The sequence below is a fragment of the Schistocerca gregaria genome, chromosome 4 (assembly GCF_023897955.1).
Source record: "Schistocerca gregaria isolate iqSchGreg1 chromosome 4, iqSchGreg1.2, whole genome shotgun sequence".
Lineage (NCBI taxonomy): Eukaryota > Metazoa > Arthropoda > Insecta > Orthoptera > Acrididae > Schistocerca > Schistocerca gregaria.
Window position 1 is genome coordinate 143,926,613 of NC_064923.1, and position 12,267 is coordinate 143,938,879.

Consider the following 12,267-nt stretch of genomic DNA (forward strand, 5'->3'; position numbering starts at 1 on the left):
ACCCAACGTGCTCTAGAAGGTGTAAGTCAACTACCCTGGCCAGCAAGATCTCCTGATCTGTCCCCCATTGAGCATGTTTGGGACTGGATGAAGCGTCGTCTCACGCGGTCTGCACGTCCAGCAGGAACGCTGGTCCAACTGAGGCGCCAGGTGGAAATGGCATGGCAAGCCGTTCCACAGGACTACATCCAGCATCTCTACGATCGTCTCCATGGGAGTATACAGCCTGCATTGCTGCGAAAGGTGGATATACACTGTACTAGTGCCGACATTGTGCATGCTCTGTTGCCTGTGTCTATGTGCCTGTGGTTCTGTCAGTGTGATCATGTGATGTATCTGACCCCAGGAATGTGTCAATAAAGTTTCCCCTCCCTGGGACAATGAATTCATGGTGTTCTTATTTCAATTTCCAGGAGTGTATAAACGAGACATTCTACCACTAAGATCAGTATATACACAAACAAACAAGACACTTTAACAAAATCCTTATTCTAAGCCTATATTTACTACGTCCGCGCTCTGGTCTAGTCATTCGTTATCCTGCCCGTTAAGGTGGGTAGGACCTGGCTTGGGAGGGCGGACTTCGACATCTTCCTGGTTGTTACTTTGGTAACCATTATTCCTGTTCCTCTCGACTGCTGGTTACCGCCCCAAGTCCTTTGTAATTCATTATCTTTCACCGGAGAGTATGGCTCTTCTTCCGAGTACCTTCTTTTCGAGTTTTCATTACCTTTATCTTGATTGTGGCCGTTGTAGTTCGGCACTGGCCTACTATCCCACTTAGGTCCATTATTGCGATGGTTGTTATTTTTTTCACGCTGTTTCTCCCGCGCCTGTTCCTCTTGAAATGCGAATTCCAGTTCGCGCAAAATACCTTTAAATACCTCAGTATTGCTACCACAACGACCGGCAAGTAATTGTTGATACGAGATGGGAAGTTTCATGAAGCACAATCTGATGATTTTCGCACCGCTACATGGGTTGTCCAGGTACTGGATCCTTTTTCTCATATTTTCAAAAAATTTGACCGGGCTCCGGTACTCTGCCCCGTCTATATGTCTGGACATCACAATTTCTTGTTTGATCTTTCCTTGGGATTCTGTAGACCAAAAATTGCCCAAGAAGGCATTTTTGAATTCTTCGAAGGAGACACTCGTCTTCGCTACGTTTCTGATGTACTCAGCGGTCGCGCCCTCATTATGGGAGCACACAAAATCCAGCTGATACCTCAATGGCCAGTGTGGGGGCAAAGTTAATTCGAATTGTCCCATAAAAGTTTTTGGATGCAGGCTATTACCTTCGTCCTTGTAGTGATGGAACTTACGGACTGATACAAAATTTTTGTAGTCAAACCGGTCATCATTCCCGTTATCATTTCGCCCGTTCTTGCGATTCGTATGAACATCGGGACGTGGACTAATTCGTTCCGCCACGCTATCGTCATCTCTCCCCGTCTGTATGTTCGACAGTTGTTCGGTACATCTAATCAGCCGACAGCAATTGTGCTCACTGGACTGGTGCGCGCTGTCCGTGTTTACCTCGGTCGTTGCCTCAGAGCTGTGAATGAAGGCGTAGCTCCCGTTGCTTATAGTGTCAACTTTGTCACACCGTGAAGCGGTTATCTGTGTTCCGGCAAGTGACGGTTCAGTCGAAGCAGTAATTACACCCTTCTCCTTTCCTGATGACTCTGTAATGAGACGTTTTACCTAGTTCTTCTAAATTTCTTTTTAATATCGCCACCTCCTCTTTCAACATCTCGTTAGGCCCTATGTCCCGTTGCTCTTGTTGCTTTCTTCAACGCGTTTTATCCGGCGTTGTAGCCTTGATAACATGACCTTTCCTACTTTTTCCGTGCTTGCCGGGGAGTCCCGAGTTTCTCTCACTATTTTCCTTGCACCTTTCGCAATTAATTTGGCTTCAATTGCCTTTCGTTTGATGATGGCAATCTCTTTCTCTATTTTGACGCCGAGATTCTTTACCTCCTCTTTTACTTCCCTAAGAACCTCTGTGAGCCTATAGTTCAGCTCCGAATTCGCCTTTTTAATTTCGGCATGAAGGTTCTTTTTCAGCTCCGAGTTAGCTTTTTTAATTTCGGCATTAAGGTTGGCGCTCTAAGTTCACCGTTTTCATCTGTTGCAACAGGTCCATAATGTTTTTGAGAGTAGCCGCATTTTGATCCTCGTCCTTTTGTGGTTGAAAATGCGACTATTCTCCTCTGTTCTGAGGAACCCTTCGATATCTAAACAAGTACCGTCTCCGCGCCCCCGTCGGATTACTTGTGAATGAATCGTTTGATAATGGTCGGACACCGTTTTGTTCCAACACACTCTGCCTTCTTAGGCTGGATCTTCCATACTTATTGATTAATCCTGTACTCCTTTCGTCCGCCGAGCCCTCAGTATCACTGCCTGAATTAACGTCTTTGCTATTCAGCGGACTAAGCCAGTCATGAGATGCAGTTTCAGGAAGATACCACCCGCATTCTTCATGCTCATCGGCAGAGCTTTCCCTACTATCACCCGTGTTCTCCCGAGGAACAGTCTGATTATATCAGGAAACAAATTAAAACACTGGGTGTGAGCAGTGACCCGACAAATAGTTCATGCAGCATTCCCTCAAAAGGCCTAGCACCAATAATTGTGTTCTGCGTCCTCAGCATCTGCTGATTACGGCACTGCACATCATAAGTACTCCAACAAATCACAAATATAATGCATAGGCACTTATAAACGTCAATTTGACAGGACAGCACATGAAGAAGAGATTGTAACTTAATGTAACTAATGATACCCTTTTTTAAAAATGGCTAAGCAATGGATCACGTGGAAAAACTTCCTTTTTCAAGACTACTTCCCACCCGTCACTTAGCTGGTATTGGCGTGTGTTCACCTCAGGTAATTGACTAACAGATCAACAGAGAGTGCAAAACTGCCCCAATATCGGATAACGCAAAAAAGTTATATGGCCCTGTGACTACTGATTGAACTGCACTGGCAGTGTTGACATTCATTTATTCAGAATTGATCACTTTTAATTAAAATGGTGTGCACACTTTTGTTATATTCAGCTATTGAACACCAGATGTACATGTTGAACACAAAATTAATTAAGAAAGTTACTTGGGATTTCAATTACTCAGTTGAAAACAGATGCAGTCGTTAGCACTAATTTATTTTAACTCCACACCTTTAATCATGACATTTCAAAACTCTCCTATCAGGTAGCGGTAATAAATTGCATTTGCGTGGAGTAAAGCGCGATACTCAAAAGTAATTCCTATCGACTGACCAAGGCGTAATGCGAAGTGCGAGAAGAATTATACACTACACGGCCCATGAAACTCTCGTAGAAACTTTGCCAATGTGATCCAACAAATTAATCAGTGGCCGGAGCGGGTACAATATCACCAAATACAGCATGGCGGAGCCGCATCTTTGTGTGGACGTCGGCCAACCTCGTGGTGCTGCAAGGCTGCGCTCGTCTATTCACTCCTAGCTATCTTGCTCAGTACATTGCTGAATCAAAACTTTCTATCTCCAAGCTGAATCGTTCCATTTGCTAAGTCCTAAACTGGAGAGATGCTCACTCTTTCTCAGGCAACCTAAGAACGCCACGTCCGCACTCTAGGCAAGCTGGGAATGGGAGACCTCTACTGAGACTTCTGCCAGTCCACTCCTCGCCTCGGTTTCCCCTCTAGAAAAATCACTTACGCCAATTGCAGCGCATGTCGTGTTAATTATGCATCGCTTCCCAGCGCCGACCAATGCCTGCTCTGGGAAGTGAACAAATTCCCACAAAATTTCCCTTCCTCTCAACTTCTTCTATTTAGCTCCCCCCCCCCCCCCCCAGGCTACCCATCAAGGTTAGCATCTGCACAAACACAAAGTTTTCCGGAAATCTGACTCCCAGAAGAGTACTTCAGATTCCTTGGTTCTACGTTCCCATCGGAGGCCAGTGTATTTCATGCTGTCGCTCTTCACCTGATTTACTTCAGGCTCTGTGGACCGTGAATTCAGCGTGAAGTTGCTATAGTCATGAACACGCATATTTGGACCTCTGTTGACCGCTCCACTGTAGCTTTGCGCAGCTTTGTCACATGTTTCACAGAAAACGGGATGACGGACTTTTATCAACAGGCGTGCAAGTTCTCCGTCTGTTTCCCGGTACATCAACTTGGAATCGGGGTCAACCACCCACTCACTGTCACTCATCTTAAGGCAGCTGGAGGCCACGCACCGTTAGCGCTTCCTCAGAGCTTGAGCCACTCTAAGCTGCCTATTGTAGCCCCCCTTAGCCATTCGCCAGCCGGCCATGGTCAACTCTAAATGTTTCCCTGGGGTAAACTAGCGTGCAGTTAATCGACTCATTTCTACAAAGTTTTCATGTCGTGTGAATTACTTTAAAACCATCACCTTGACATTAATTATTCCAATACGTCCATACTGTACCCTCTACAAGATGCATTGTGCCTTGTCAGTCATTTTTGTTCAGCCCTACTGTTCTCTCAATGTGAGTTAGGTGATATTTAATGACTTCATGTAAGGGGCTTAATTCTTGCCATCTTACACCTTAAGTACACAGAAAAATGTAGACAGTATGTTATATTGATGCCAACTTTTTATAAACGTAATTATTATCTTAAAAGTAATCAGTATTTTCAGAAATCTTTCTGTTAAAGTGGTAAGAAATGTGTGTAACCTACAAGCCACATTTTTTTAGGAATTTATATTCCAAATAGGGCAGCGTGGATGGTAAAAATCGTAGAGGGAGACCGAGAGATGAGTACACTAAGCAGATTCAGAAGGATGTAGGTTGCAGTAGGTACTGGGAGATGAAGCAGCTTGCACAGGATAGAGTAGCATGGAGAGCTGCATCAAACCAGTCTCAGGACTGAAGACAACAACAACAACAACATATTCCAAATAGCTTCTGATAAAAAAGTACCTTTCTTATGAATACATTTTACGTTACGAAACAGTTCACTCGTGAACAACCAGGTGTTAATGTCCAATGGGTACGTCGCCGTTATCAAGTGCGCTGACAGTCTGACCGCCTAGGCGCCGGATCCGGGTTTTGATTTTCTTTCCCCCTCCAAGTGTCCCGAACGCGGCCCGCGTTGACTGTACAACTGGACGAAACAGAAGAGGAACCTCAGCAGAATGGGGACATAGCATTTATCCCGTTCTGTGGCGCTTTATCGGACAACATAGGGCAAATTCTTCAGAAACCTCAAGCGAAGACTGTCTTCAGCCTGTCAGTTAAGACTCAGACATTGCTTGGTAATGTCAAGGACGATCTAGGACTACGGAAATCTACAGTCTACCAGACCGTCTGCGAATGTGGCATGAGTTACATAGGTCAGACAGAGAATACTGTCGCAGATCGTTGCCAAGAACATCAACGGCACACCAGACTGCAGCAGTCCGCGATTGCTGAACTTAGCCTCTCGGGATTACACAGAGTGAATTACGACCAATCCAAGTTTCTGACACAGACGTCCAAATACTGGAACTGTGTCATTAAACAATCCATCGAGATTCGAGAACGGGAACCACTGTTCACTCGAGATGGCGGTTACATCCCTATCAAGGCCTGGGACGCGCTTTGAATCTGATTAAATGGAGAAAGAAGACATCTCACCACGAACGGACTTTGAGAACAGTCAGAGATACTGAATAGACGCCGTCAGCACGCACTCGCCCCCACGCGTGGACCTCGAACGGAACGGATGCTGGACACTCCGTGCCTGGACACGGACCACGTTCGGAACACCTGGTGTGGGGGAGGGGGGGGGAGGAGATAAAAGACCGCCGCCGGCGCCTCGGCAGTGAGTTAGGCAGTGCACCTGATAATGGCAACGTGGTCGCTTACCGAAATATTGTGTCCGATGGACATTAACACCAGACTGTTCACCGTGAACTTTTTCTTCATGAGGTACGCTGGGAGAAACTGAAGAACCACATTTTATATTATTTAAGATGTTGATTACGGACCTGCATGGACTCCCCCCCCCCTTCCCGCCACTTAAACGTCACCTTTTGCAAAAAACGCATTAACATGCGAAAGAGTACTCGTAAAAAATCCATCTACTCTACATCTACATCCATACTCCGCAAGCCACTTGACGGTGTGTGGCGGACGGTACTTTGAGTACCTCTATCAGTTCTCCCTTCTATTCCAGTCTCGTATTGTTCGTGGAAGGAAAGATTGTATGAATGCCTCTCTGTGGGCTCTAATCTCTCTGATTTCATCCTCATGGTCTCCTCGCGAGATATACGTAGGAGGGAGCAATATACTGCTTGACTCCTCGGTGAAGATATGTTCTCGAAACTTCAACAAAAGCCCGTACCGAGCTACTGTGCGTTTATCTATCACCTCCGTAACGCTTTCGTGATTACTAAATGATCCTGTAACGAAGCGCGCTACTCTCCATTGGATCTTCTCTATCTCTTCTATCAACCCTATCTGTTAGAGATCCCACACTGGTGAGCAATATTCAAGCAGTGGACGAACAAGTGTACTGTAACCTATTCCTTTGTTTTCGGACTGCATTTCCTTATGATTCTTCCAATGAATCTCAGTCTGTCATCTGATCTACCGACGATCAACTTTATATGATCATTCCATTTTAAATCACTCCTAATGCTTACTTCCAGGTAATTTATGGAATTAACTGCTTCCAGTTGCTGTCCTACTATATTGCAGCTAAATGTTATAGAATATTTCTTTCTGTGTATTCGCAGCACATTATACTTGTCTGCATTGAGATTCAATTGCCACTGCCTGCTCGATGCGTCAATTCGTTGCAGATCCTCCTGCATTTCAGTGCAATTTTCCATTGTTACAACCTCTCGATATACTACAGCACCATCCGCAAAAAGCCTCAGTGAACTTCCGACGTTATCCACAAGCTCATTTATGTATATTGTGAATAGCAACGGTTCTACGACACTACTCTGCTGCACACCTGAAATCACTCTTACTTCGGAGGATTTCTCTCCATTGAGAATGACATGCTGCGTTCTGTTACCTAGGAACTCTTCATTCCAATCACACAATTGGTCTGACAGTCTTACATTGTTTATTAAACGACTGTGGGGCACTGTATCGAACGCCTTTCGGAAGTCAAGAATCACGGAATCTACCTGGGACCCCGCGTCTATGGCCCTCTGAGTCTCGTGGACGAATAGCGCGAGCTGGGTTTCACACGATCGTCTTTTTCGAAACCCATGCTGATTCCCACAGAGTAGATTTCTAGTCTCCAGAAAAGTCATTGTACTCGAACATAACACGTGTTCCAAAGATCTACAACTGACAGGCGTTAGAGATATAGGCCTATAGTTCTGCACATCTGTTCGACGTCCCTTCTTGAAAACCGGGATGGCCTGTGCCCTTTTCCAATCCTTTGGAACGCCACACTCTTCTAGAGACCTATGATACACCGGTGTAAGAATGGGGGCAAGGTCGTTGTCGTACTCTGTGTAAAATCGAACTGGTATCCCATCAAGTCCAGCTGCCTTTCCGCTTTTGAGCGATTTTAATTGTTTTTCTATGCCTCTGTCATCTATTTCGATATCTACCATTTTGTCAACTGTGCGACAATCTAGAGAAGGAACTACAGTGCAGTCTTCCTATGTGAAACAGCTTCGGAAGAATACCTGAGTTAAGCTACGATTTCGAGTCGTATAGCTGTATTTGCGTGATTCCTTAGAAATTCGTTTTTGTAACTAGGTTAAGATCTTATGCCCAACCTTAATCGTACGCAGATCAGTTACAACGCTTACGGTGGTGTTACGAATGTCAGTCTCACCCCTACAACAGAATAGAGTTTCTCACTTTTGCTGTGAGAATGTCCGAATACGTTCTCTCCGTCGACAGAATGTTGTTGTTGTGGTCTTCAGTCCTGAGACTGGTTTGATGCAGCTCTCCATGCTACTCTATCCTGTGCACGTTTCTTCACCTCCCAACACATACTGCAGTCTACATCCTTCTGAATCTGTTTAGTGTATTCATCTCTTGGTCTCCCTCTACGATTTTTACCCTCCACGCTGCCCTCCAATAATAAATTGGTGATCCCTTGATGCCTCAACACATGTCCTACCAACCGATCCCACCTTTTAGTCAAGTTGTGCCACAAACTCCTCCTCTCCCCAATTCTGTTCATTACCTCCTCATTAGTTATGTGATCTACCCATCTAATCTGCAGCATTCTTCTGTAGCACCACATTTCAAAAGCCTCTGTTCTCTTCTTGTCCAAACTATTTATCGTCCATGTTTCACTTCCATACATGGCTACACTCAATACAAACACTTTCAGAAACGACTTCCTGACATTTAAATCTATACTCGATGTTAACAAATTTCTCTTCTTCAGAAACGCTTTCCTTGCCATTGCCAGTCTACATTTTATATCCTCTCTACTTCGACCATCGTCAGTTACTTTGCTCCCCAAATAGCAAAACTCATTTACTACTTTAAGTGTCTCATTTCCTAATCTAATTCCCTCAGCATCGCCCGACTTAATTCGACTACGTTCCATTAGTCTCGTTTTGCTTTTGTTGATGTTCATCTTATATCCTCCTTTCAAGACACTGTCCGTTCCGTTCAACTGCTCCTCCAAGTCCTTCGCTGTCTCTGACAGAATTACAATGTCGTCGGCGAACGTTAACGTTTTTATTTCTTCTCCATGGATTTTAATACCTACTCCGAATTTTTCTTTTGTTTCCTTTGCTGCTTGCTCAATATACAGATTGAATAACATCGGGGAGAGGCTACAACCCTGTTACACGCAATTCCTGAGCATGTTTCATACCGTCAGAAACACATTAATCAGCGCTTCTAGATGTAAGCGCTCTCTTCCCCAGTTCGCCCACAGTTTCCGCGGAAGTCGGCTGCGCCCTCGATGCCCGTCGAGTGGATACGCTACTTCCTTCTCCCCCTCCTCCCCCTCCTCCTCCTCCAGCCCCAACCTCCGCAATTCGCTGGGGGCCAGTTTGTGCTGTCGCTAATCCTGCTAATTGCAGGCGCCCCGCCCACGTCAAATCAGTGGGGCGAGAGCCCTCGCCCGCCTCTTTCCGCCTAACGCTAATTAACTTAAGAGATATTATCCTGGGCGCACGCTTCGACGCGGGCGGCCCAGTTTGGGCTGCAGCCGAGCCTCGGAAACGTCAACAAATACAGCTCGCTCGCTGTTTGAAGTTACAGACGACTGGCTTGTCCTGGCTTAATTTATCGCGTCTCGAGAACCACCACGCATAAAATGTTCACACCTATTGATGTAAAAAGTCTACCTAAAATTTTACATTCACGTTCCGATATTTAAATGGCATTGCGTTTCAGGTGTGCCCCAACTCGTCGCCGACAGTTCACATGTGGCCCAAACCAAGTACAGGATGGCGCAGATAAAAGTCGCTCTTGGGAAGTTATTGTCCATGACTTCTGCAAATAAATTAAAAATAAACTGAGAATTGACATTTTCGTTCAGTTTCATGAACGTTCCCCTTAAGTAGTTCTGAACACTTCTCAAAAAACTGTCTCGAGCAGCTTCTTCTAACGCCCACAAGCAATAGAAGTATCTTAGATCTTCTAGCTAGAAAGAGGCCTGATCTTATCGACAGTGTAAATACTGAGACTGGGGTTAGTGATCATTACGTCATCATAGCGAAGATGGGTACTAAAGTTAACAAATCAGACAATAAAGCTAGGAGAGTTTTTCTGGTGGAAAGAGCGTATCACTTCGACAGTGAATGGATATGATAATAATAATGTCGTGTGGCTAGGGACTCCCGTCGTGTAGACCGTTCGCCGGGTGCAAGTCTTTCGAGTGGACGCCACCTCGGCGACCTGCGCGTCGATGTGGATGAAATGAGGATGGTTAGGATAACACAACACCCAGTCCCTGAGCGGAGGAAATCCCCGACCCAGCCGGGAATCGAACCCGGGCCCTTAGGATTGATATTCTGTCGCGCTGATTATTCTGCTACCGGCTACGATGGACGCAGGAACTAAGGGCAAAGCTAAAACGAATTACAAGTCATGCTATGGAGCTGTATGTGCCGAGTAAGTAGATTAAGGACGGAAAATATCCGCAGAGGATTAATAACAAAATTCCGAATTTGCTGTACAAGCAGAGAATCTTGCATTCGCTGTTCGAAAAGAACGCGCAAAGCACGACAGGCAGAAGATGGTAGAAATTCGTACGTCTGTAAAAATTTTATGTTAATAATACCAATGTGTATACCAACGCCGAAGAGCCCCGGCAATAGTGACGATTTATGGGGAAATAAGCTGAAGATATGAATTGAGGTTTGTGTTGAGGAGGGGACTTGACTTGAGTAGTCCGTGCAGCAATGTCGACAACAGCGCTGCGGTGGTGTAATGCTTAGTATGCCGTCACGGTAGCTGAGCGTGTTCTGTCAATGGGTTAGCCGCCCTGTGCAGTAAAAAGACCGACTGAACGGGTTAACGAGCATCTTGACCGGGTGTCATGGGACGTCCACCCCGAATGAAATCTAGAGAACAAAATTAGATTAAAAATAAAGTAAGTAAGTAGACCCGGGTTCTAATCCCGGCTGTGGCACAGATTTTAATTCATCTATTTAGCTTCCCTCGTTATCGTCTGTAAAAAGCTTGATGCACAAGACATGCAACAACTTCTACCGTCATACCTCGGCAAAAGATCGTGTGGGTAATCCGAGAACATTCTGGTACGACGTATAGCCACTAAATTGTTCCAAGGCTTCTGTCTTGTCATTCGTTGACCGTTGTAGTGTGCAATAGACGACAGCAAAACGAAAGGTGAAGTTTTGAGTTTCCCGTTTAAGAAACGTCTATTGCACGACGTATAACCACTAAATTGTTCGAAGGCTTCTGTCTTGTCATTCGTTGACCGTTCTAGTGTGCAGTAGACGACAGCAAAACGAAAGGTGAAGTTTTGAGTTTCCCGTTTAAGAAACCATTAACGCTAAAGCCTCGTACAAACATACCGTCTTTTGACCGTCGCGCAGACTCCCTTATGGTGGGCATAGTAACAGGAATCCGTGGCGTAGAGAAGCTGCTAAATGAGATGAAGATGATTAAGTTGCCATGTGCGAATGGAATCACAGTTCGGTTTTACATAGAGTACTCAACCTCGTCGGCCCCTTACTTTGCTTGAATTCATCGCGAAACTCTCAGCTGTTGCGATTAGGAAATCGTGTAGGCGACTCTAGGGTAACGAGCGTAAAGGAACGGCCACACATAATCACAGACCGATATTCATAACATCGCTTTGCCACAGTTCTCAGTTCGAATATGCCGGGCGGGGTGGCCGAGCGGTTATAGGCGCTAATGTCTGGAACCGCGCGACCACTACGGTCGTAGGTTAGAATACTGCCTCGGACATGGATGTATGTGAAGTCCTTAGTTACGTTTAAGTAGTTCTACATTCTATGGGACTGATGACCTCAGAAGTTAAGTCCCATAGTGCTCAGAGCCATTTGAACTTTTTTTTTTCAGTTCGAATATAATAAATTTCCTAAAGAGGGAAAAGCTTCTACCCACGAATCAGCACGGTTTTAGAAAGCATCGCTCGTGCGAAACTCAGCTTGCCCTTCACCCACATGATATCCTACGAGATATGCGCGAAGGACAACAGGAAGATTCCATATTCCTAAATTTCCGAAAAGCATTTGCCACGGTGCCCCTCTGCAGATAGTTAACGAAAAGACGAGCGTACAGAATTGGTTCTAGACATGAGAGTGGCTCAAAGACTTATTAAGTCATAGACCCCAGTACGTCGTCCTTGATGACTAGTGCTCATCAGACACAAGGATATCGTCAGGAGCGCCGCAGGTAAGTGTGATAAGACAGCTGTTACCCTCTAAAGACATAAATCATCTGACGGACAGGGTGAGCAGCAAGCTGCGGCTATTTGCTGATGACACTGGCGTTCTGGGCGATGTTGTTGTTCAGTCATTATAGGAGAATACAAAATAATAAACCCCTAGTTGGTTTGGTGAGTGGCAGTTTGTTCTAAATGCAAGAAAACAGAAGTTAATGCAAATGAGTAGCAAAAGCCATCACATGGTGTTAGAATACAACATTGATAACGTGCTGCTGCCCACAGTCATCTCAACTATGTATCTAGGACTTACGTAACGAGGCGGTTTGAAATTGAACGAACACGTAAGCTTGGTACTTGGGAAAACGAATGGTCAACTTCGGTTTAGAAGCAAAATTGTAGAGCATCTGTAAAGGAAATTGCAGGTAGAATACTAAAGCAACCTA